Genomic DNA, 26,767 nt, shown 5'->3' with positions numbered 1-26,767 from the left:
GAAGTTATACTCCACTTATATATAATGTGTCAAAGTGCATCCTACTGTCATGTATAATTAATTAGAACAAATTTTTAAAAAGAAAAAAGATATAACAATATATTTTAATATCTTTTAATATAATAAGATATTAGTAAGTGAATCCAGCTATATATAAGAGGAATAATACATCACAAACAAGAGGAGCTAATCCCAAGGTAAATCAACACTCAAATAACAATTTAATTTACCACATTAATGGGCAAAAGAAGATAGACCACATGATTATATCAAATGATATAGAAAAATATTTTATAAATTCAAACACTTATTAATGATAAAACTCTCAGCAGACTAGAAAACAGAGAAATTTCTTAATCAGATTGAAGGATATCTTCAAGTATCTTACAGGTATCATCATATGGTGAAAGACTTAATATTTTCCCCCTAATCGAGAATAAGACAAGGATGTCATCTCTTACCTCTCTTATTTGACAGTGGGACCCCATTCAACAGGGAGCCCCATCTAGTGCAATAAGAAAAAAAATGAGGGCTTGGGTTCTGGCTCAGCATTAAAGTGCTCACCTAGCACATGCAGGGTGCTGGGTTCAATTCTCAGCACCCCACATAAAATAAATAAATAAAATAAAGACATAAAAATATTTAAAAAAGAAAAATAAGAGAAGAAGTACACACTGGAAAGGAAAATATAAAACTGTTCTTATTTGCAGATAATGTGATTTTCTATGTAGAAAACCCCAAGAATTTACACAACTCCTAAAACAAGTTTATCAAGGTTGCAAGTAATAAGATCAATATAAAAAAATTAATTGTATTTCCAAATGTTATTAAGCTGGAACTTGCAAATGTATGTGTACACAATTCATTCACAATGACACATAAACGGATTTAAATTTAACAAAATCTGTAAAAGATTTTTATGTTGAAAACTACAAAATGCTAATTTAAAAAAATCAATAGCCTAAATAAGTGGAAAAATATATAGTGTTCATGGATTTGAAAGGATGCTAAATATACAATCAATTCTCCATAATATCATCTAAGAATTAATAACAACTTCAATAAAAATGTTACCAAGGTTTTTCTGTAGATAAACACAAGTTGATTCTAACATTTTAATAGAAAGTAAAGAATTTTAAACAAAACCAATTCTGAAAAAGAAGGAAAGTGGAAGACTCCAATTACCTGGTTTTAAGATTTGGTATATATGGGGCTGGGGTTGTAGCTCAGTGGTTGAGCACTTGCCCCTCATGCGTGAGGCACTGGGGTCGATCCTCAGCACCACATAAAAATAAATAAATAAATAAATAAATAAATAAATAAATAAATAAAGATATATATATATAAAAAAAGAGAAGACTTGGGGCTAGGGTTGTGGCTCAGTGGTAGAGTGCTCATCTAGTATGCATGAGGCACTGGGTTCGATCCTCAGCACCACATAAATATAAAATAAAGATATTATGTCCACCAAAAACTAAAAAATAAATATTAATAAAAAGACTTGGTATAAAGCAACTGAATCAAGATATTGGGGTCTGGGCAAAAGGATAAACAAATACATTACTTGAATAAAGTAGAGAATTCAGAAACAGACACACAAATGCGGTCGAGTGATTTTTTTTAAACAGGTACAAAGGCAATTTAAAGAAAATGGCACAGTGTTTTCAACTAATGGTATCAGAACAAGTAGACATCTATATTAACCATGTTTTTTTTATTTTCTGTATTACATGATATTTTGATGTCTCAAAAAAAGAAAAGAATACTGGCCAGGGAGAAACAGCCCTCCTTGGGCTAGACAACTCTTAAGATAGCCAGGGGCTCAGCTGGGATCACATACTTCACACGTAAACCAAGAAGTCCCAAATCTATAGCCCAATCAACTCCCGATCTAACTCTTACCTTAAGCCAACTATTTCCTCTGACCCTGTATCATCCCAAGGCCAGATAACAAGAAACTAGAGACCATTCCTGTGTCCCAAAGCCCACCGGAATTATTCAAACTAGCCAATTCTAAACTGTTATTTTACCCACTTTGTCTCTCCTGAGGAAACCCCAATAAAGATTCTAACTCAGCTTTCCTTTCACTCCTGCATCTGCCTGCCAAACCTGCTATGATAAATCGCCTTCTCAGAAAATGTAAGCAATAAATTCTTATATCAATGGCATTGACCTCTCTGTGTTGGTACTCAATCACTTCCGTAAGTTAAAATTCTACAGGTATAATTTTAATATAACACCTATATGCTAAAAATCAAACCTCAATCTTTACCTCTTATAAAAATAGAAAGAAAATTAGTGGAGAAAGGGGGTCAGGGGAAGGGAAGAGAGAAGGGAAAAGGTAATTAGTAGGGAACAATATTGCCAAATTATTTTGTTATACTGTATGCATCTCTGAATATGCAACCACAAAGCCCACCATATGTACAGTTATAAAGCTCCAATTTAAAAAATGAAAAAAGTAACTCAATTGGATCATGTATATAAATGAAAAAATACACAACTTTGTCAGGAACCATGGTGTATGTCTGTAATCCCAGCAACTCAGGAGGCTCAGACAGGAGGAGCCTTGCAAGTTTGAGGCTAGCCTCAGTAACTTAGTGAGATCCCTGTTTCAAAATAAAAAGACTGGGAATGTAGCTCAGTTGTAAAGAGCCCCTGGGTTTAATCCACATTTCAAATAAATAAATAATAAAACTTTCAGGAGAAAACTTTGTGACCTTGGGTTAGATGAAGGAAGTATCCTTATCCTTAGATATAACATCAAAAACATGACCCATAAAAGAAGAAAATAATAAGCTAGACTCCATACAAATGAAAACATTTTGCTCCTTGAAAGACAATACTAAAATATAAAGAGAAGCTGTAAATGGGAGAAACTGCATGCAAGCTCAACAATAAGAAAACAAACAACTTGACAAAAAAGTAAAGATAGGCAAAATACAGATTACAAATAAGCCTTTAAAAATTTTTAATTTCAGGATAGGAATAATATATAGAGAGTGCTTGCCTCGCATGCACAAGGCCCTGGTTCAATCCCCAGAACCACAAAAAAAATTAATATCATTAGTCATTCTGGAAACAAATTGAAGCCATAATTAGATAACCCTACCCATCTATTAGAACACTTAAAAAATTTTTTTTTTAAAAAGGAAGTGACAAATGTCAAGGACACAGAATAACTGAAATTCTCATGTACCACTGGATTATAGCCACTCTGGAAAATAGTTTGGCAGCTCTTATTAAATTAAACATGCATTTAGCATACCAACCGTAAACCCACTCCTAGGTTATTTAAAATAAAGAAAACATAGTCATCAAAAACCTGTATATAAATATTCTTGTAACTCTATTCATAATTACCCCAAACTAGAAACAACATAAATGTCCAACTGGTAAATTGAAAAACACTGTGGTATAGTCATATAATGGACTACCACTCAGCAATACAAATGGACTACTGATACATGAATAACATTGATGAATCTCAAAGGCATTAGGCTATGCAAAAACCTATTTCCAAAGGTTACCTACTATATGATTACATATATATGACATTCTGGAAGACTTATGATAGTAATGAGATGGAGAACACAACAGTACTTGCCAGAGGTTAGGGCAAGGTGGAGAGTTTGAGTAAAAAGGTATAGCATGAAATAACTTTTGTTCTGGCACTGGGGATTGAACACACCAGGATCTTTCTTGAGCATGCTAGGCAGAGATTCTACCACTGAGCTATATACTTTCTAAGCCCATTTATTTTGAGTTAGGTTCTCATTAAGTTGCCCAGGCTAGCCTTGAGCTTGGAGATCCTCCTGGCTCAACCTTCTGAGTTGCTGGTATGGCAGGTGTGTGTGTGTGTGTGTGTGTGTGTGTGTGTGTGTGTGTGTTTTAAACTGGGGATTGAAACCAGGAGCACTTTACCACTGAGCTACATCACCGGCCTTTTTATTTTGAGACAGCTTCTCATTAAGTTGCTTAGGACCTCGATAAGTTTCCCAGGCTGGCCTTGAACTTGCTATCCTTCTGCCTCAGCCTCCTGAGTCACTGGGATTACAGTTACACAATACAATGCCCAGCAAAATAATATCTTTGAAGTGATGAAATTGTTTCAAATCTTGACCATGGTGATGATTACACAAATTTATATGTATGTTAAAACTTATAAACTGTACACAAAGAAAGTTTTGGATATGTAAATATTTTACAAAAAAAAAAAAACATTTTAAAGAGGTAATGAAAACAAATGCAGCCTGAATGCTTTGTCTTCAAATATGTCACTGGGTTCAATTTTAATATTTAGTTTATTCAAATTTTGAAGAATAGATCTCTCTTCTGTCACTCAGCTGACAGAAGTTGCAAGTTAAAATCAAATTTATCAACCAAGGCAAAAAGACAATGATTTAAAGGCAATTTAAAACTCTCACAGTTCAGTTTTAACCAAGCAAATCATGAATCTAGGGGACATGGAAGGGAGACAGATCAAAAATAAATCAAATTATGTCACTAATGAAAATTGAAAGCCAATCTTCAAATATGTTCTATTCTCAAATCATAAGAATCAACTTATCAGGCATCCCTCTCCCTTCTGCAGATAAGAAGACTTTTTTCTCCCCTCTTGCCTTCAAAAATACTGAAGAAATCACTTACAGCTTTAAGGATAAGATCACACTGGAAAACAAGTGTCCTGAGTTGTGTTAAAATTTCTCTTTTGGTGTTTTCTAGATCATTTTGCCTTTTTTCAACATTTGTTACACTTTGTAGAGTTCATTTGCTGCTTTTACCTTCAGGAATATCAGAGAAAAAAGCAAAAAATAACACTGATCACCAGAATTTGTATTTTAAAATATATACTTATTGTAGAAAAGTTGAATTTAAATAACTGAGAAGCCTTTTATTCATGAAAATTTTGAAACAGTCTCCTCCACCAGCATCACTGGGGAACTTGTTAGAAATAGGTTATTTGGGTCTCACCCTTGACCTACTCAATCCTCAACTTTAAGGTGGGCCAAGCAGGCTGCTTGAATAAGCCTCCTAGATAATTCCAACACATATTACAAGTTTAAACTCAAACCCTTTGCATATTATTGCTAATTGAGCTTTCAAATAACAAAAAAAAAAATATCACTTTTTGAAGTGCTTCTGCTTCCAACCTTCGATTTTTTTCTAGTTGCTTGTTGGGATTTTTTGCTAATCCACCACATGAGCACTGATGCTCCTTCTCTGCACAAAACAGAATATTTTGCTTTTTCATGACGTTGCATGCATAAGAATTTTGCCTTTTTGAGAGCAGTTTCTGTTTTGAGCTATACAGAAAAGAGTATATTAAACATAGAATTTGAAAGAAACCCTACTATACAAGTTTCTTTAGCAATTCAGGAAGATAGTTAAGCAGTACTGTAGAAAACTAGAGTAAGGTTAATGGTTATATAATATAGATGATTTTTAGATGCTCACAAATAGGTACATGAAACTCCAGTAAAATACTAACCATTTTATTTTGTTCCTGTTTCCAAAGTTCCTTTATTTCTTTCCTTTGCTTTTCTATTTTATTTTTCCTCCCCAGTAGAGGCTGTCAAGGATATTTTTTTAAAAAGACAAAGAAAAAGGTTGTTATCTAAAGATATGCTACTTTTTTAAAAATCATGCATTATATAAATAAATTAATTTTACCTGTAAAATTCATTGGCTTGGAGAGCTGCAATTCTTTGTTCTAAAAGGAGACTATTCTTTATGTCATTAAGAACAACACTGGTAAACACAGACTATAGTGGCATAAACTCCTAGAATTTAAAATTAAGAAGTAAATTATACAATAGAATTGGCACTAGAATTCCAAATGCACACATTATTCTTAAAACAGAGAAACTTAAGTTGAGATTTTTTCTCCCAAAAAAATGACTATTCATGAATACGTTTATAAGAAAAATACTAAAGAAAGTTAATTTTAATCATAAATTAGAAAATTAGCAGCCATCATGATAATCAATATTTGTATACAATTGTGAATTTCCTAGTTTTTTCATAATTCACAGCCATATAAATTTAAAAGTATTTTATTTGTCTTTAAAAAGACTAGCAATTAAGTTCTTTCCTCTAGTAACTGAATTTTCTGAATTTACAAGGTACTATTTGGAAGTCATCTGACTATTCACTTGTAAATAGAACCCTAGAAATTCACAGAACACTTACCTCTAGTCCAATGTTAGTTGTGGTTGCTTCTGACAACTTTACAATATTTCTGGTGGATTCCAATTCTGAAAAGATTAAAAAAGGTATCAGAAAGCAAAATTAACTAATTTTTCCACTCCATACTCTATTTGTAATTCCCCAATTGAAAAGATTACAAGCTGGGAATGATGGTGTATGCCTGTAATCCCAGCAGCTCGGGAGGCTGAGGCAGGAGGATTTCCAAATTCAAATCCAACTTCAGCAATTTAGGAAGGTCATAAGCAACTTAGCAAGATCCTGACTCAAAGTATTAAAAAGGGGAGCTGGGGTTGTGGCTCAGTGGTAGAGCACTTGCCTAGCATGAGTGTGCCACTGGGTTCAATACTCAGCACCACATAGAAAAATAAATAAATGAAATAAACTTATTATGTACAACTAAAATATTTTTTTAAATAATAAATAAATAAATAAAAAGGGGCTGGGAATGAGGCTCAGTGGTTGAGTATCTCTGGGTTCAATCCCTGGTGCCCCCAAAAAATAAGAAGAGAAAAAGTGATGACATATACTAATGAGTGCATCTTGATAAAATGCAGCCATTCTTAACATTTTTTTAAAGTTTTGATGAACACAGTATCTTTATTTTATTTGTTTTTGTTTTTATTTTTTTATGTGGTGCCAGGAATTGTACCCAGTGTTTCACACATACTAGGCATATACCACTGAGCCATAACCTCGGCCCCTCATTTTTAATTTTAAGTGTTCATCAGAATCAACTGGGAAAGTTTTTCAAAATACACTGGACTAGACTTCAGCTCTCTGAGAAATGGAACCTAGGCCTTTGTACTGTCCCTTTTTAAAGCTATTGGAGAGATTCTAATTAACATTCCCTATTAAAAACAAATTATATAATGGAAAGAACACAGGCTTTGCTAGATTCTATTTTCTTCCAATTATGCTATATGACTGAATCTGCTATATGACCTTAGGAAAATCACTTGTTTGTCTTATCTGTAAATGCGGCTAAGAATTCTTGTTTTGCCTACTTCCCACAGTTTTGTAGGACTAAATGAGATAATGCCTAGGAAAACATTTTTTCAGCTGTAAAACTCTAGGCTAATATTAGCTATTAAGGGGTTTCTTCGAGCTGGGAATGTAGCTCAGTTGTGGTAGAGTATAGTGTGTTTACCTAGCCTACCTGATGTGCTGGGCTCAATCCCCAGCATGGGGGGACAGGGGAATGTTTCTTTTAAGCTTTCGCTGTCTTCTGCTTAAACATCTATTATTGCTTTTATCTCCTTTTACCATATTATCTGACTATATTTCTTTTCATCCACTAGAATATGACTTCTAGATCTAGTGGTCAACCCATAGTAAATATTGAACAAGTATATCTAGTGTAAGAAAATTCTCAGGAAGAGAAAATGAATAATGATTTTATTACAATGAAACAACTAATCTGTAATCATAATACTTATAGTCTATAGAAAATGATCATAAACAATTTAGTTCTTACACTCCAAAGTTAATCAGATGCTCCAAAAGAAAACTCACCCAAGTTAAGCTTTTGTTCAATCCATGACACTGTTTTTTGCATATTTTGACCATGTTTTAGCATATGAGAAAGCCAATTCAATACAGTCAGTGTCTTTTAATAGCACATTGTCTAATTCTATAGGAGAAAAATTTCCTGAAAATAAAAATATCAGAGTAAGTATTTGTTAAGTATGGTCTATAATAATTTTAAGGCAAGCAGAATTCAGACAAATTTATAACTATAGGACACAACATAAACATAAAATGGCCTCAAATTACAATATATTTTTATCTTTATATGTCATTTTGCACTAAAAATGAGTACCCTAGGTACATTAGGTTACATTAATCAAGAAGATATTAAGTAATCTAAAACACTCGTTGAAAGAAACTGCAAAATTTTTTGACAAAAATTATAAGTACATTGAGTATTACCTTGTTCATTGGATGGCTTGACTGAGTCCACAGAAATGTTTTCAAAAGACTTTGCAACATGGAAGAAAACAAATTTAAGATTAGTGCAAAAAACAACAAATCTCTTCTTCAGAAAATTTTTACCCCAATTCATTACTTTGATATAATTCCCACTAAAGAATTTCAAGTATTTAAAACCTTTTAAAGAGCCTGAGAAGTCTGTTTAAATACCAGAACATTTATATTTTCTAAGAATTATATGGAATTTTTGCCCAGCAGTTCTTAAGATCCAAGAATAAACAATCTCATTATTTACTAACAGCATTAGTTAACATAAATGAATCTATGCAAAACTTTAAATTTTGCATATCTCCCAAATATTAGGAAGTCAAAGAAGTCATCTAAATATATTGCTATCTAAACAGAAGATATAGAAGAAGTGATCTAAATAGATTGTTATCTAAATAGAAGATATAGATCTATCCAGCCATCTTTTACCATTTTATTATATGATAAGCATATTCTTGAAAGTTTATTAGGTACTTTAGCACAGAACTTTCTGTAAAGATGCAAATATTTTATAATGTAATATCCTATATGGTAGCTATTAACTACCATATAGTTATACCATATACCATTGTAGCTACTTACTTGAACATTTTAAAAGTATCTAATAGACTAAGAAGATGTGACTAGTGGCTACCATTAGCAGGGCTAGAAAGCAACATCTATCAAAATTGTTAAATCTTAAACACATTTGATCTACTTGGGCAATACAAGGCATATAGGGATTCAATGCAAAAGGGATCAAAAAGACCTAGGTCTGAAGTCCAGCTCTGTTTTTCGCTCTATGACATAGGGTTACACATTTAAACTCACCTAAGGTTAGTTTGCCCTTCTGTAAAAAGAGGATAAGAACACTATATTCATAAGGCTGTTTTAAGAATTAAGATGATGTAATGTTATTAGCACAGTAGGGAGAACACAGTAAGCACTATTAAAATGAATTGCAGCTATTATTTTTAAAGTGTATTTTTCAAAAACCTTCATCAAAAAAAGTAATGTTATTATTAGGATTATATCATGAGCTTTTTAATCTTAATCTCTAGGGAAAATTAAAAATTTAAAAAGGAAAAACAAGGAATAACATTTTTTAAAAAGGGGAAAAGTATTTTTCTATTAAAGGTCAGTATAGTATGTGTCTAAAGAAGCAGGAATAGGAAATACGATTCATATCTAAAATTTAAATTGGGCACAGCTCTGCTACACATATAAAATGTTTTATTACCTTCTGAAGAATCAGTTACAATTTTAAAAGGTAAAATTGAGGAAAAAACTGAAAAAACAGTAAAATATTTAACAATTTTAAGACTCTTCCTTATTCTCCGTTTATCAATGAGTGATTGTAGAAATAGTCCTAATTTTTTTGCAATATTATAATACATGTTCCAAATACCTTAAGTAGTCATGTTCATATTTTGTCTCATTTTAAGAAAGATCTTAAGGTTTTCTTTTTGGGGGGTTGCCAGTACCAGCGATTGAACCTGGGGTACTCAACCACTGAGACAGATCCCCAGCTTTTTTAGTTTTTTATTTAATTTTATTTTTTGGTACTGAGGGTTAAACTCAGGGGCACTGAACCCCAGCCCTTTTTTGTATTTTATTTATATAAGGGTCTCACTGAGTTATTTAGGGCCTTGCTAAGTTGCTGAGGCTCGCTTGAACTCAATCCTCCTGCCTCACCAGCCACTGGGATTACAGGCATGTGCCACTGCACTCAGCAGCCCTTTTTATTTTTTATTTTATTTTGATACATATTCTTGCTAAATTACTGAGGCTGGCTTTGAACTTGTGCTCCTCCTGCCTCAGCCTCCTGAATTGCTGGGATCACAGGCATGTGCCACTACACTAGCTTAAGTTTTTATATTATTCTGATATAATACGAGTACCTGGTACATTTGTTGAAATCCTTTTTGGATCTGATCAATCTTTTTTTTTTTTTTTTTTTGGTAACAGGGATTAAACACAGGGGTGCTTAACCACTGAGCCATATCTCCAGTCCTTTTTTAAATTTTCAGATATGGTCTCACTAATGGATCTGATCATTCTTAACAGGAATTATCAACACATGTCTCTGAGGGAGTATGTTTAAATATGATTAAGTGAAAAAATAATCAGTAAACTTAAAATATTCCTACTACTATAAATCTTTAAGGCAACATTCTCCATACATTCCAGACATTTTATTATTCCAAAGAAATTTTTCTTCCAATTAGAAATCATAACCCCAAACCTAGGGATGCTGGTAGGGAGAATTAAGATAAACAGGGTTAACAAGTATTTCCTAGCCAAAAGAAACAAACAAACAAAAAATTGTATGGTATGTGAGATTACCACCCTCCTTACTTTATCCATTTTTCTTTTTTTTTTTTTTTTCAAGTTTCATCAGTCTCAAGGTCTATGGCAAAGTCAGTAGGGGAAAAAAGGTTAAAAATCCCTTCTAATATTTCAGATCTATACCATATGGATTCATTTTATGTTATAAAATATCAGGCATACTCTTTTAACAGTTCAGTCCACTTAAAAAGTATTACTAAATTACTGCTTCAGAAACTCATCGTATTATCAGATTTTAAATGAATTGGTCTGGTTTTCATGCCATAATGTGGCAATTTATAAACTTTGCTATGAAAGTAATTCTGAGATTAAGATTAGGAAATAAATTAAATACTTAGTTAAAAACATTAAAGGTTTCACTTTCACATAAACTTAGCCTACCTTATTTTCCCGAGAAACAGGCAGTCTGTGTACGTGTCCCATAAGGAAGTTTGCAAAGCTATCCAGGGAGGTTAAAAAAAAAAAGGCATACCATTATGCTTCTTTGTCACAGGCTTTACAATCATGTATTCTAGGACAATCTGTCTTAAGTAAGAACCTGAGAACTTGCAAATGAACTTGCAAGTGAAGGTTGCTTCTAAATAGCTATAAAGACACCTCCAATACATCAATATAGCAATATGAAATATGGCTTTTTCAAAGTTGTGATAGTATGTTACAATAGTTAATACTTTACTTTCTATGGCTTCTACACCCAATGTACTTGAACACACTTCAGCCAAGTACATTTAAGTGTCAGTCCTCTACTTACATATCCCCAAAGGTAAATGTCAAAGTTTCAACAGAAGAAAATACTTTTTGGAATAGATTATTTTTGTTGTCTTCATTAACTTCTGTAAAATTCACAGCTATAAGGAAAGGTTGGTTACAATAAATGATGGAGAAAATATTCGAAACTAGATTCATACAAAATCATTTAGTACTTTAAAAGTTTACCATTACTTCATTAAAAGATTCAGAAACTGAAAGGGTTAATATACAAAACCAATAGGATATTCAGTTATTTATTAAGAAAATCATAAAATATCAGTTTGCATGAAAGTAGTTGGCATTCCAAACTCCCTACTCCATGATTTACATAATTTTACACATGTAAAAAGTGACTTAATGTGAAATCAATCTGTCTTGGAGTTGGAGTCTGTTACACCAGACCTCTTCATGAAGAATGTTCTGCACTACTTTCTCTTGCTTACTGTTTTCTGGTGTTTTAAAAAACTGTTGAAGACATTGTGGCTCATGGAAATCAATAGGAAGCACATATTTACTATGAAACACCAATAACTAAAATTTTATATGCATATATATATATAACCTATATAATACAACATATCACATTTTTTTAAAATCCAGTTCTTTATAGAGAATTTAAATTCATATTTATTCATAATATTATTGTTCATAATAGGATCTTGGGATCTGAGATCTATGTTAATTGACATATAGCTGTCTTTTGTTTATAATAGAGACTTTTTTATTTTTTAATGCAAATCATGAAACAACTAAAAGGGTTTCTTTTAACTTCTGTACGCACTCTTGATAAAAGCCCAAACACAATTTACTAAGACAAAATCTGAAGATGGAATTGGCTTTTTTCCTTGAAGTAAATAAACCATGCTACTCAGGCTGGTAATAAGGAGCAGATGATTCCTTATTACCCACCCTCTCTAGTATACTACCAATAAGGTGCAGGTAGAGAAACCATGTGGAGAAGAAGCCATCCTCTGCTTTACCAATCATTTTAAATATTGAATGAGGAGTCTTAAAAACAAAGTCAGCCCCATCCCCAAAGATTCAGATTTGAGAAGTCTGTAGTAGTGGGGCTCAGGGGGGCATGTCTATACTCCCAGTGCCTTCAAAGGCTAAGATGGGAGGATCCTGAGTTCAAAGCCAGACTCAAAAACTGAGTGAAGTCATAAACAACTTAGTGAGACCCTGTCTCTAACTAAAATATGAAAAAGGGCTGGGGATCTGGCTCAGTGGTTAAGTACCTCTGGGTTCAATCCCTGGTACAATTAAAAACAAACAAATAAAAAAGGTCTGGAGTTAAGGCACAGATATTTTTCCAAAAGCTCTCCCAAGTGATTCTAATATGCAAAAAGAGTTGAAAAGCAAGTACCACTAGATTTGGATGAATTAAACCTTTAGCCTATAAACTCCATGAGATTACAATCAGATTTTACATGTATAAGTCTTCGCAGATTGGGGCGGGGGTGGGGTGTCCACACAGTTCATCACATTCTTCTAAATATCCCTAATACCAACAAAAAGAAAAACTAAGAATCATTGCAAATCATTTTTAAAACACTCTTAAGACTTCTGTTCTGAACAAGAAACAGGTTATAATTATGCCGGAAATAACTGAAAAAAACTATATAAAATTTAAGAAGCAACATTTTTCAAGACCCTATATAATTGGACAATAAAAGACAGTAATCCCTGACAGACAAGAAACACCATGGTAACTTACAACTGCCTGACTTTACTGTCTAATATTACATAGTATGGATTCACAAGCAAAGGAAATTACAGGGGGCAGTGAGGCGGGGAGTCACAGATGGATACAACCTTGTTTTATAATTATGAAGGAGTCAGGTCATCAAGAGGACCTAACAATTCTATACATTTATGCATCCAATAAACAGAGCTTCAAAATGCATGAAGCAAAGATAGCTAGAGATTTCAATAGCCCTCCCTGCAACTGACAGAACACACAGATGGAAAATGAGTGAGAGTAGGAAGAGCTGAATGATACTGTCGACCACCTTGGCAAGATGGACAACTATAGAGCACTCCAACCACTGACAGCAAACACAAGTTCTTTTCAAATGAATATTTACCAACACAGGCCTTATTATAGACCATAAAACATGTCTCACACTGAGTTTGAAAGTATTCATATCAGACAAAACACGTTCTGCAACTACCTGGAATTAAAACAAGAATAAATAATAGAAGTGCTCTGTGAAATTCCCAAATACTTGAAAATTAAATCTCAAACTTCTAAATAACCCATGTGTCAAAAAAGAAGAGAAATTAGAAAGTATTTTGAACCAAATGAGAATGAAAATAAAAGACCAAAATTTGTGAAAGAGGAGGTAGAGGATTATAATGGGAGTAAGCATTATCATGACCATAATGACGTTTTCACAGGAATGTGCATTTGTCAGAATTTAACAATACATGCATGTATTTGCTTGTATATGTATAGCATATCTCTGGAAAGATGCACAAGAAAGCAGAAGTAGTTATTATTTATCTAGGGAAAGATATGGGTAGGCAAAGAGGTTTAGGTAAAAAATTTCATTGGTGAATACCCTCTTACACAATTTGCATTTAATTGTGTGTATGAACTGCATATTGAAAGAATCAAGTTTGAAGAATAGAAAGAAAACATGAAACTTCTATAATCTTAGGGGTACAATTAAGGTTTATTTTTCTGCTTGCCAATTTATAAATGTATGGCAAAATACAGATCATGAAAAACCTAAATAAAGGGTCTTTTTCTATTATATATTAAAATTTTCCTAAATAAATGAAAATATAACTACTAAATGCAGCATAAATTCCTGAGTTCTGAAAATGTCTTTTTCTGCTTCAAAAATAGCCTGTATCTCTCTTACCACATTGCAAATATTTTGTCAGACTGAACTTCCTGCTTGGAAACAGAAGGAGATGAAGGAAATACAAATCATTACTATAATGAATGGAGGAAAACTAAGAATTTTTCTTTTAAAGTTATGACAAGTTAAATTTTATATTTACAATAACAAGTAAGAGGAATTAAAGATTTCAATTTCTCATGTCTTATGCTTAGGAAATGGATGCACTTCATGCATTCAGAACTGAGGAACACAAACATTATATACACAACAGATTCTGAAGGTATTCTGTATTGTGGGGTGGGTTGTTTGTTTTTGTTTGGGCAGTCTGACAAATTTGAAAAATGCATTTGGTGGGTAAGAACTCTAAACAAGTCAACTGTTTAGGTCACTGTTGTTTATTTAAAATATAATCAGGGGGTTAAGACTGAATGATCTTCATACTTCTACAGCTTTTTTATCCTACCATATAAGAGTTTTTTCTTAACAGTTCTCTCTGAAATAAGCATAACAAAAATGTACATTCACAGGTTTTTGCAAAGATTGAAGTATGCAAAGCACTTAGATTGCTTGGCACAGAACAGACATTTAAAAATGGCTTCCACCTATATCTTGCCTTTTCAGGTTTTGAAAACTAAATTGTCATTAAATCAAAGAATTAAATAAGCTCTGATCTCCATTTTGCAGACCACTGAATATTTTGCATTTATAATATCAATATATTTTTAGGGGGCTTCAACATTAGGAGCAGGGACAGGGAAGAAGGTTTTATTTAAAAACATGTAAACCTACCTCCAAAGAGAACAGTTTTTAAAGTTTTCTAGTCTCACAAATTCTTGCTGAAAGAATAAATTTCACAAGTAATCCTCCTCTTTTAAGTTTCACCCAATGCAAAAGTAAAACAGTAACAATCCCAAGTGTAAAGACAGTCACCGTGGGAAATCATATTCAAAAGATTACTTTACCTCAAAGATAAAAGGATCTCCAAGGCAACTGAGAGACCATTCTCTTCATCTGTTTCTGGATTGTGGACACCAACCACAGGCACTCCTTCCCCATAACGTCCTGACTGCACACAGTAGCCACTGACAATTATTGAACTAGGCCACTATTTCCAAGCATGGAAGTTTACTCTCTAGACACAAATTTCCCTAAGTAGAGTTAAATAGCACTTGTAAACAATCTATTTAAAAACAAATCTGGTTACTAAGCACATTTTTAAAAGCCACACGAGAAATTACCCATTTTTCCCACTTAAAATTATCTACCACCTATACATCAATTCCCAAGTCCACACTTTCCATCTCCAGACTTCTCCATAATCCCTAATATGTTCAACTGGTTTTGTCAGTTCACATCTTTCCCCTCTAGATGACAATCAACAACCTACCACTACCACATCCCAGTTTCTGCCTTAGTTCAGACCTTCAATTCTTATCTTGCCCATTACTTCTAATAGTCTCCTAATTGATCTAAATACTCCCTCTTCACTCTCAATTCTTATATGTTGCAGCCCAGAATCATTTTAACGATTTTGAGTGATAAGCCATTTCAGTGGAGAGTCCCAATTCTTGACTGTTTTAGCACATATATGCTATGTGAGAGCTCACACTCATATACATATATCGGTTAAACTTATTTTACAATTTTAGTTTCATTTCAAATCATAAAATAAGTCTTGTTCTTGTTCTCCACTTGGTTCCTTTTACAAACTGGAATCGCTACAATTGAACGTTTTCTAACACCACTCTTCCTCACATAACAAAGACACCTGTACACTAACAAACTACCTCAATATATCATGAACTCATTCATAAAGTTCAAATTTTAAACATCAGTTATTTGGTTTAAGTTAGAAGTTTTACAGTGTTCACTAACAAGTTAAATTTTCATTTTTAAGAGGAAGAAAGCTGCGAGCCTTAGCTCAGATCAGTGAATCAGAGAGTTCCTGAGCATTGGTTTTGGATTTTAAGCTCCCCTGCTGGGCTTTACATGGCAGGTCCCTCTCTAGTTAGCTCTTTTGTTATTCAAGCAACTTTATGAAGGCACATTCAATGTAAAAACATTAGGGTAACACAGTTCTAAAGAATAAAAAGTAAAGGTTATTTTTCACCTTCTCTCTGCACTAGATTCCAGATTCTTCTTCAGAGGTAACTACAGTTAATAGTTGTTGTAACTTTTTTTTAAATTTTGAGATTTAAACACAGATGTGTATGGGCACAAAACACACTGTTTAAAAGAAAAACGGGCCACACGAGGACCCATAGACAGATGTCTATAGCACCTTTATTCATAATTGCCAGAACTGAGAAGCAACCAAGATGCCCTTTAGAGGCACATGGATCGATAAACGATGGTGGATCTGGATAATCAAATACTATTTGACTCTAAAAAGAAATGAGTTAATAATCCATGAAAAGGAAACTTAAATGCCTATGATTAAATGAGAGAAGCAGATGAGCAGAGTTGGTGTCCTGGGCGACTCCAGTGTATGGAGACTCCAGTGTAAGGAAATGTTACAGACAGGGCGAGATGCTCAGCAGCGCTCAGGGCTTAGGGGAGGGATGAAGAGGTGAAGCTCAGGGGAATTTAAGGGCACTCAGGCGGTGCTTCCAGATACTACAGTGGTTCTGCATGTCGTCGCACAGTTGCCCTAACCCAGACAACCTCCAAGAGCAAACATGGATGTAGGCATGGACGTGGGTGGTGCTGATGGGCCACGGTGGGTTCAGTGGTTGTCACAGGTGAGTCACTCTAAAGGGGATGTGGGTATCAGGGGAAGATGCGCATGTGTGTGTTGGGGCCTGGGTGAGATATCGCTCTACCTTCCTCTCAATTTCTCTGTCCACCTACATCTGCTCTAGAAAAAAAATAGACTTTAAAGCAAAAAGCCAACAGATGACAAGATACATAGAACTGACCTTTTCTCTTACCATTTTATCTTTGAAGACCACTCCACATAGGAACACAGAGATCTCCCCTGTTCTTTATGACAGCCACCAAGCATTTAGTAGTACGACTGTCCACAGTCTCCCATTGATGGCTTCTTAGGTGACTCTCAGGTGACTCTCAGTGTGACAGCATCCTAAGCCATTTAGCAATACATGACTGTGTTTGCATATCTCTGTGGCACTTTGGTCAGAGGTAGAGCTGAGCTGGACTTGAGCGCTGGGTCTCCGCCATCCTATACCTGGGTTTGAGCTACTTGTTGGTTGGTTTGTATCTTAGATTTTTTTTTTTTCTGCTGTGACCAGAACAATTTTGAAGAGTGGAAAAGTTTATTTGAGGGCTCATGGTTTCAGAGATCTTAGTCAATAGAAGTCTGGCTGCATTCCTTGGGGCTCTAGGTGAGGCAGAACATGAGTATGACAGAGGGAAGCAGCCCACACAATGATCAGAAAGCAGAGAGTCTCCACACTCCCGATACAGAATATCTACCCCACAGCCACCCCTGCTACTTCAGTTACCACCCAGTTAATCCCTGTCAGGGGATTAAATCATGGATTGGGTTAAAACGCTTATAATCCAATCATTTCCCCTCTGAACCTTCTTGCATTGTCTCACCTGTGAGCTTTTAGGGGACACCTCACATCCAATCTGTATCAGTTTGCACCAATTAATCATCCTCTCTGTGCCTCTTCGTTTTTATCTGTAGAATGGGGAGATTGGTAGTTTTCATAGAGTGGTGAGCATTTGCGGGAAAACCCACCTTTTTGAACTCTGCCTAACACACAGAAAGTACTTATGTTGGTTAAAATGTGTATTATTTTTCAAGGTAGAGATGGAGAGGCAACAGAATGTTATAAGAAAAGCACAAACTCTCCACAGGGAGCCCATGAGTATAAAGTGCTTGTGAACTGGGGCTGGAGGCATGGCTGAGCGGTAGAGCACTTGCCCAGCATGAATGAGGTCCTGAGTCTGCTTCTCAGCACGCTCCTCCCTAAAACACTGCTTGGAACCTTGCCTTGCCAGGTCCTAATCACTGTGTTAGAATTTGTTATTACAGGGGTCGGGCACAGTGGTGCAGGCCTGTAATCCCAGCAGCTCGGGAGACTGAGACAGGAGGATTGTGAGTTCAAAGCCAGCCTCAGCAAAAAGCAAGGCACTAAGCAACTCAGTGAGACCCTGTGTCTAAATAAAATACAAAATAGGGCTGGGGATGTGGCTCAGTGGTGGAGTGCCCCTGAGTTCAATCCCTGGTACCAAATAATAACAATAATAGTAATAATAATAATAATAATAATAATAATAATAATCTCTCGTTAAGCCCTTGTGTTTCCCTGAAATGAAATCGGATGGAGATGGAAAGAGGGGGAAATGCAGCTTTAATAATGCATCATCCGTCATCTTGGCCCTTTCTTTTTTCCCCTTAACATGTATCTGGAGGGTTTTCACCTTCCTCTGCTTCCCCTCTTGTGAATTTTTGAATGATGGTTTTATCTCCCTCCCAATCCATCTTGCCTTGGATCGTTTCAGGTGGGCCCAGAAGATTGGATCTCCACTCGGACCAAGATGAGCTGGGCCCTTCCCCTTCTCTCCAGGAGCCGCTGTCTGCCCGTCAGCCGCCATATTGATAAGATTTGCTGGCAATTAATAGCCCAGCCCAGCCAAGCAGAGGAGAGGACTCAATTAGCAGAATGTCACTGCATCTCATTTACTTTGCTTATCAGATATTTAGTCTCTAAAGACTACAGGAAGAAGAGCAGGCCCACTTCAGTAGAGGGATCTGATTTAAAAGCTTAAATGTGGTCTCACCTCACTGTCAGGCTGGTTTCCCTGCCAGCGAAGAGGCTGATGATGCCAATTTGGGGAGCTGTCTGGGCTGATATATGTATCTCAGGCCTGAGGGGGGAAAACGATTGAATGTCTCTGTTATTTAAATCCTCCACCACCTCTTGCTTTTGGAGCTAGATCTGTTTATCATATTTATTTGATGAGAAAGCTCCTCCCTGACTTCTTGGTTGTATGAGTCACAATAGTGACACCCCCTGCTGTGACAAAGACATTTCTGGTCCCCCAGACGTTGGGTGAAAGCCTTTCAGGTGGATCACATTTAATTCTTTAAGCCAGGGGTTGGCAAACTTTTTCTTACTATCTGGTGAATTTCACCTTTAGGGATGATGGCGTCTCTGTGGAAAGTATCACTGGGGTCCTAGGGCAGAAGAGGCCAGGTGCTGGGGCTCCCATCGAACTGGCTTCTGCCACCTGCTCCCTCAAGAGTCCAGTAAGAGCCAGGAGTGGTGGAGAAGCAAGAAAGGAGTTTGATCTCCTGTCTTCAGGAGGTAGAGACGGGGCTCCATGATTATGTAGGAGAAAGAGCAAAAACATGGGTGGGGTGCACAGAGGGTGGGGGGAGAAGGGTGCACCGTTAAGCAGTCTTGGCCAAACTGTGGACTGGTGGGTCATTGTCTCAGATGTGGGTCTGTGGGGTCCTACGGAGGAAGCTGTCATTGCTAGAGGAGGCCACTCAGCTCCCGCAGGTGTTGACTGCTCTTGCTTAGCGGGAAGCCTCAGTCCCAGTCCTGGGGGTAATTGCTCTCTCTTAGGACACCATCCCACTATGGGGTGATCCACCTGCAAGTCTCATTGGACTATTGAAGATACCCCAGTTATTCTTCTCTTGGCATCTTGAGTCTTGAGGGGGGACACGAGAGGACTAATCCACACTCCTTAAGTGATGAACCTGTCTACATTCTGAGTTGAGCAGGAATCTGACCCAAAGTTGAAGGTCGCAAAGGAGACAGAGCCAAAATGAAGGCAGAGATGCCAGTCTCTTATCCTGCTTTTAGTTACCCATCAGGCATCTGCAGGCCAAGGGCAGAGCTGTGCCTTTAGCAAAAGCAGCCTCTGAAGCCCTGTTATAAAACCACCCAACTTTGCTATTAAATCAAGAAAGCAGTCATAGAATACAATGTAAATGAATGGCCATGGCTGTGTTCCAATAAAACTTTATTTACAAATGCGGCTGATGGCTATCATGGACAGCCCCTGCTCTAAATCAATGTTTCTTAAACTCCCTGCTTTCATCCAATAGAATCAATGTAGTGGATTCCAAAATCCATTCTTTATAGACCTGAAAAAAAAATAGAATTAAAATCTGTGGATGTGTCCCATTGAATGTAGATAACTCCTCTTTTGTGAAATTTTAATTTCAGATACGTGCACAGCAAGACACCCAGAGAGGCACATACGCCATACTCGTGTGCATGTGGGTACTGAGTTTGGATGCAAAATGCAAGCCTTATTATGAATTATGATCATAAAAATTTGAAAAATTAACACCCTGAAGTAAGTCTCATTATTATATGCATTTTACAGTTGAGGAAATGGTCAGAGAGACACTAAGTAACTTCCCCACAGAAACTATCATCCCCCATAACAGGTTCCTGGTGGAGGGAGGTCTGAGAGGAGGCTGTCTGGACAGACCTTCTGCCCTATTGAAAACAGCAGCCTTTGAAATGTGGGTCCCCCTTCCCCCACTTTGGAATGTTAATGAGTAGTGAAATGGTTAAAATTCCTTCCAGTGGGAGAAAAAGAAAGGAAAACAAGCTGCAGGTATCTGCCACAAACTGAATGGTTTCCTGCTCAAGCAACTGAATGTTTCTTTTTCCTCCTTGGTATTTCCAATGCAATTGCTATTTATCACGATGTATTTTTCCTCCCAACATATTTTAGAAAGTCAGTTGGAATTGATTTGAGACTCTCAACACTCTCAAGAATGAAAAAAGCCAAATGCAACCTATTCAAACAGCCCCTCTTCCTTAATCTAGTAACCGGTGAGATGCAATTTCAATGATAATGTTAACCACAACGCCACAATGGGATGTTACACTGGGAATGTTGTTGAGGGTATTTTTTTCCTAAACCCTTGTGGAAAGACGAAGGGCTGAGACATTTATATCTACAGCACTTTATTAAGCAGAAAATGCTCAACCCATTAATTTTATTGCCACGGTGCTGGATATGAAGTGATAATGAGGTTTCTGAAGGCTGCGGGCCCCACAGTTCAGACAAGATGGCGGCCCAGAGAGAGCGAAGCCATAGTCAAGGCCTAGGAGGCGCCAAGGTATGGCTTCCTGGCTTTCATCTGGGGCATGGAGAACATATTTTTCTCTTAGTGAAACTCCTTGGAGCACGTTTTCTTAAATTGAGGCTTTTGAATCACTTCCTAAGTTTGTGTTTTAAGGCCAACCCTCCAAGTTGTCTTGCAGATCAATTTAAGTTACAGGTCTCCCTGGTAACCATTGCTTCCCAAGGCGTGTGGATCACGCACACAGAAAATAGAACGTGGAGTCATCAGAAATAATGTGAGTGAATGTTAGTTTCAGTCAGAAGAATTGGTCAAAAATAGAAGAAAGGCTGTGTTAAGTTTTGTTTTCTCAAAGGAGGATGGTAGAGAGAGGATCCTCTCAGAGAGGAGACGGATGGTACACCCCTCCTGCCCTTCTGTTTTATTGGGGGACGTTTCCAGAGAGTCCTGCCTAGGGCTACTTCTTGATTTTTGACTGACAGCAGGATTGCATCAGATTTTCAATTCCCCCATTATCATGATCTTACCCAACGAAGAAGAGACTTGACTAACATAACTGCTCACACCCACGGGCAGCCAGAAAAAGGGTCTCAGAGAAGAAAAAGAGGAAGAGAAGATTGGGATATCAAGCTTCTGACCCCAGCTATTTCTAGCCATAAAGACAACTCCCTAATAGTCCCCAGACATGACCTGCCCAAATGGTAATTTTTTTGTGCCAACAGACCCTCATTCCCACTCTCGTGCTGATTAAGCCTTAAAAAAATCACCTTTTCTCCAGATTCTCTGAAGAGGGCAAAATAGTTGATTGGCCATTTTCTAAATCCTATATCCCACCCATCACCTATGGGGACCAATCAAGCCCCTAAAAACCCTCAAACAACAGGTACACATCGACATCCCTCTCTTGGGACCCCTCGGTCTCTTGGAGATCTGCTTTCTTTCTTTCTATGACTTTTATAAATCTTGTTACTTTGCTCTCACCCTGTCCATGGATTGGTTCTCCCAATTTGAGAGACAAAGAATCCACCCGACATGCATGCTCCAAGTTTCATCATGATACTTGAAAGATCCAAGGCCACTCTAGATCCTGCATTTGACCAGTTCTAATTGGAACTTGTTCTTACAGATTTTATGGTTAGAGGATTTTGCTTTTGGTTATCCTGTCTCCTTGAGTCCTGGAATCTGGTTTGTGTAAAGGGCACAAAATCCACCCCCCCAAGGTAACTTATGTTCTTCTTATTGGAAGGGAGGGATCCTTAGGTCTGTTTTCCTCCTGAAGGTAACAGGTTGTTTGCTGAGGAATGTAGCATATCCTATTGACTTGAGCCAGGCAGGGCTGCAAGTAAATTAATTTTTAAAAAAAGCATGTGCGGGTCCGTACAGTGGACCCAGTTTGTAAAATCATCCCCTTAACCTCACGACGTTCCCACCAGTCACATCTGTCTGTCACCAATCAATAAGGAAAGCAGAAATACAAGATGGAAAATGTAGCACTCCAGGAGCCTGGACTCATGTCCAGCAACCACAGATGCTTAGAACAGGGTCCCCAACCACCTCTTGCCCTGAGTTACCTGCAAAGCATCTAAGGATACTGATGCCTTAAACACCTTGTATACACCTTGCAGGTTCTTGGACGCCAAGGCTTTGTTGGCAAGAGATCTAGGACTAAGAGACTCCCCTAGACGATATGCCGAGCCATGCCCTCACGTGTCAGGTTTACCAGCGGCTTCCATTTTCCAATCAACTCGGTTTCTCCTGTGGCCACCCAGTCACGTGTGGCCTGGGGAAGTTCAAAACTTCCCTAAATCCTTTATGCGTGGAGACTGGGTTCCTGTCTACATACTCACTCCCCTGCACATGTCATGCTCCTCCACATTCCTCTGCGTGCACGCATATATCTCCATATGCATAAACTCATGCTTGCATTTAGTTAATGGGTCAAAGATTCTACAGAGCTTGTTATGAAAACAGCAGTAAGTGGCCTCTTCTCATTTCTGCCCCTTTGCCTTCTGCTAGAGGCCACAGAGTTGACTCTTTCAGCCGGTTCTTTCAGTATGCTCAGATGCGTAATTTTTCATACTGTACATACTGATGTTGCACTTTTAGGCATCAGTATCATCTTCCCCTCGATGCAAATGACAAGTACCTTCTTGCCATCCCTTCCCTGCCTCCATAGCTCCCCTTCCCCACAACACACCTTTCCTGTCTCTGAATCTCCCATTGATTTTTTTGGAGGGAGGGTACCAGGGATTGAACTCAGGGGCACTCGACCACGGAGTCCCATCCCAGCCCTGTTTTGTATTTTATTTGGAGACAGGGCCTCACTGAGTTGCTTAGCGCCTTGCCGTTGCTGAGTTTGGCTTTGAACTCAGGATCCTCCTGTCTCAGCCTCCCGAGCTGCTGGGAATATAGGCCTGTGCCACTGTGCCCAGCTCCCGTTGATTTTTAAATTTTTTTTAAGTTGTAGATGGACAAATATCTTTATTTCGTTGATTTATTTTTATGTGGTGCTGAGGATTGAATGCAGTGCCTCACATAGGTTCTACCGTTGAGCCACAACCCCAGCCCCCCCCCCATTGATTTTTGATCATTCAGTATTCATTCTTTATTCTGGGTCGTTATCAGTCCAATTGACTTCTACAGTTGAATCATGTAAACGTCCTATGATTTCTTTTATTTACTGCACAACTTTTTGTTTTCCCCAAAGTTAATATTCGCCTTTTTAAAATATTTGCTCAGTTTTCTCGGTCCTTGTCACTCATTTTTTTTTCCCCTCCAATTTGTGGCTCGCTATGTAACTCCTGTCTGATGACATCCACCTTGATCCGGAAGCTGTCCGTTTTACCTTCCAGGAGTTGGAAGACCCTGGAGATTAAACCTGCTTCTCTGTTCCCTCAGTCAGGGGAATGAACTGTCTTTCTGGGCGATTCCCTGGGTCTGTCCTCTACGGTGGACGCCCCATTTTCCATGTGTACTACTCTTGGTTTCTACCCTCAGTTTAGTTGAAAGCCCTTTACTAACTCTCTGAAGAAGGCGCTTACATTTTTATCAGACTTGAGACACTGGCTGCAGACTCCTAGGTTGGAACCCGCTTTCCTGCCCATTCTGAAGACAGGACTCCACGGTCTCCCAACTGTTAGAGTTGTCCTGGAGACGTCTGAAGGCACTCTGGCTCTGACTCTGCTTTTCCTCTGTGAGACTTTTAAAATTTTCTTCGGTCCTGGCTTCCTGAAATTCCGTGCCTACCTGCTCCTGCGAGCCTTGGTCAGGAGCTGGCCTTTCGCATCTGGACACGCGGGAGATTGTTCTTGAGATATCGAATGGATGATATCCTCTTTTCTGTTTTCTCTTTCTAAAAACTCATTATTCAGAGAAGTCAGTTTGCTAGTTTTTGAAACAAAGTTCTCTCCCACTTTTCATTCCTACTTCTGACTTGCTTCGGAAGACCTGTGCATCGGATCATCTCCCCCTTCACTAAAGCACTCACTGCTGTTCTCACAGCAGGTTTAACCTCTCGGAGCCTCTCTTGGCTTTTTGAATGTTGATTTATTTTTTCGGTCAGCACCGAGCCATGTTGGAGTTACACCCAGGAAATGAGGTGCTTGGGACAAAGTAGACAAGAAGGCTGATGGCAGCCAAAATCGTAGCTAGGGAATTGGGGTGAGGACACCGTGTTTAGCCCGTTATGGAACCCCGACTCAGCATCACGAAGCTGGTGTCCAAACCTAGCTTTGTCCTGGATTTCCAAACCTCATCCGGGCTCTCTGAGTCTCAGTGTGCCCGTCTATAACGTGAACCATCCAATTTCCAAGGGACCTTCCAATGCTGATATTCTCCTGGATCTTTGATTTCACCCACGTTCGTTCTCCCAAGGAGAAAAATCACAGCACTTCGATTTGTTTTGTACACAACTTGAGCTTCTGTCAATGGCCACGTGTATCTGACTCCTACCACCCACCAGGACGGAGCTTTGACCTCTGGGAAACCAGATAGGAGGGTTAAGTGACCTTGCTTGATCAAGGTCACTCAAGGAGTCAGGGGCAGGGGCAGATGAGAAGGAGGGTCTTTGGTCTCCCCGTGTCTCCACTGAACACTGAGGCAGGAGTCTGAGCAAGTCGGCCCTCAGCCATGGCCAGAGAAGGCTGCTTCCTGGGGAGGAAAATGCAGAAGGAATCTTCAAACCTGCTCCATAATTAACTGAAGGGAAGGCCTTGCTGGCCTCAGCACATCGGAAACACACCATCACCCAGCCAGCGGCTGACATCTGCGCAGCGCCCACCCCTCGTGCAGGGCCTGGCATAGAAGAATGAGCCCAGTCGGCAGCTCGGGGTGTGCAGCCGCCGTGAACCTGGAGGCCAGGGTGTCCGGCCGGGCCCTGCAGCTTCCTCTGTGCTTTGAGATGGATCTGCCACACCAGGTCCGGTCCTCCATTAAAGGACTGTCCTTCTCTCAACATGTCAAATCCATAACCAGACGAAAGAGGCCCCGCATGGAGGGCCCCCAGGTGCCTTCGGGAGGGATCAGAAAGTGTCAGGAACATCATAAATCCCACAATTTGGAAATACTATTTTAAGGGAGCAAGGAGGAGGGTTTCTTTTTCCCCCATTTCAGGATTGGAAAGACCCCAGGACTAATTTCTTGCAGCCAGTTGCTTCTCGGACTGAACAGCAATCAAGGCAAGTAATCAAGAAAAATCAGAGTGTCCTAAATACTTCCAGGCAGTAACCACAAGGACGTTCAGCCAGATAAGAACGGGAGCTGTGTTTTATGGAGACATTTTTAGACACAAGCCAGACGTGTGTGTGTGTGTGTGTGTGTGTGTGTGTGTTGAAATGCGTGGAGAGACGCATGAGGAAGGATCCCAAATCCCTGCCTGTAGTCTCAGGTGAGTTGTGTCCAGAGCGTTGTCAGACGCCCAGGTGCACAGGAGGAAGGGAAGGAGTTGGAATCTGAACGGAGGAGGTCCAAATGCAAACTCCAGCCCTCTGAACCCTTAGCTCTGTGCTTCTTAAGGAAATCTGTCTTTGCTCTTGGCAGTTGTCCTGTGGGATCAGGAACAGGGAGTTTATCTTTTTGTCCCCCGGGTCATTAGAAAAAGTCATTTATTTTGCAATTTTTAGAATGTGCTACCTATACATGGAATGTCCTGGTTTGGCCACTTTGTGATTCAGTGGCCCCATTACCCCTTTCCAGAATCTTCCTCCTTCCAAATAAAGACTCTGCACCCCTTGAACAAAGGGTGGTGGGTGGCTCCCATCAGCGGGTGGCTTCTGCCCGGCTCTCTGTCTCTAGGACTCTGTCTTTCCCAGGCGTCTCACGTAAGTGGAGTCATATAATATTCGTCCCTTCGTGTCTGTCTCCTCTCACTTAGTGAAATGACTTCAGGTTCGTGGGTCTCATTGCCGGTGTCAGAATCTCATTCCCTTTTATGCTGAGTGATATTCCGTTTTACGTCGACATTGCATTTCGTTTATCCACTTACCTGCGGATGGGGGTTTGGATTGCCCACGCCTTTTCTCTATTGCAGATAACGGTGCTGGGGACGCTCTGCCTTCAAGAAGTCTCTGCCCTCGATTCTTCTTAGTGTGGGCCTCGAAGCAGAGCTGCTGGCTCTCATGGGAAC

The 26,767-nt window shown here is 38.3% G+C and overlaps 1 pseudogene across 1 annotated transcript in view; it reads right to left on the bottom strand.

Annotated features, from left to right (window-relative positions):
• The window catches only part of LOC308655491 (rho GTPase-activating protein 29-like), a 631,986-nt pseudogene extending 606,302 nt beyond the window's left edge, over positions 1-25,684 (bottom strand). The window contains exons 1-10 of the transcript in view: positions 25,327-25,684; positions 11,267-11,363; positions 10,897-10,954; positions 8,140-8,188; positions 7,723-7,858; positions 6,193-6,257; positions 5,674-5,783; positions 5,492-5,572; positions 5,129-5,306; positions 4,651-4,784 (exon numbers count right to left, since the gene is read on the bottom strand). The product of the transcript in view is annotated as a rho GTPase-activating protein 29-like (transcript). The remainder of the gene's footprint in view (positions 1-4,650; positions 4,785-5,128; positions 5,307-5,491; positions 5,573-5,673; positions 5,784-6,192; positions 6,258-7,722; positions 7,859-8,139; positions 8,189-10,896; positions 10,955-11,266; positions 11,364-25,326) is intronic.
• Positions 25,685-26,767: the final 1,083 nt, after the last annotated feature.

The sequence above is a fragment of the Spermophilus citellus genome (genome assembly GCF_964194105.1).
Source record: "Spermophilus citellus genome assembly, chromosome: 9".
In the NCBI taxonomy this organism is placed as follows: domain Eukaryota; kingdom Metazoa; phylum Chordata; class Mammalia; order Rodentia; family Sciuridae; genus Spermophilus; species Spermophilus citellus.
The sequence above is the reverse complement of the archived record's forward strand: the minus strand, read 5'-3'. Positions and strand labels throughout refer to the sequence as shown.